This window comes from Penaeus monodon, chromosome 23, assembly GCF_015228065.2.
Source record: "Penaeus monodon isolate SGIC_2016 chromosome 23, NSTDA_Pmon_1, whole genome shotgun sequence".
In the NCBI taxonomy this organism is placed as follows: Eukaryota; Metazoa; Arthropoda; class Malacostraca; order Decapoda; family Penaeidae; genus Penaeus; species Penaeus monodon.
The window spans coordinates 11470807-11471541 of NC_051408.1; positions in this window are offsets into that span (position 1 = coordinate 11470807).

A 735-nucleotide genomic window follows, 5' to 3' on the forward strand; every position below is an offset into this window, starting at 1 on the left:
CCTTCTATTCAGTCTAGTGTACGTGGGTGCTCTTTTAAAGAATATTCAAAACTGAAATGTATAAATGTCAGCAAAAAGTGAAGAGATATGTTATCTTTGGTAACAAGAAAACTGTTACGTTTTTCTGACGTGTTCTTAGAAAGCAATGTAAATGCGATCTTCTGTGATCTCCCGTCACTTTGAAAAATGATTTGATTTAATTATTATGCAAATGACATGTTGCTTAGGTTGTGTTGATGACATGCCATCTGTTGAAAAATGCAATGGCTGTGCACTTGATTATATCATATGTCAATCAAAGTGAATACCTCTGATATAAAAAATGTTGATTTTGCTCAATAGATAATCCCCCTTTTTAAAACAATTTCTGATGAAATATTAATCAAAATACATTAATTCAACTGACACTTTATTCATTAGTTATTCATCATCCGTATCTGCAGGAAACAGAAACACATTAACCATACAGTACATAACGCATATGAGTTGACAAGGGATACGTGTGCATTTGCAAAATCGGATGGCCTCTTGCATACATAGTGAATGAAGAGTGACTGTAGCTACGGAACTGAATTTGAATCGCTCGAAATATGAATAAAGATAGTTTGCAAGGAAATGAGAGGAAATGAGAGAAATTATTTTGTTAATCATTGCCATACTAAAAACCGAAAGAATGTGTATTTCAATTCTTTGAAGAATAAGATATAGACATGATTTAAAGGAAAAAGTTGGAAT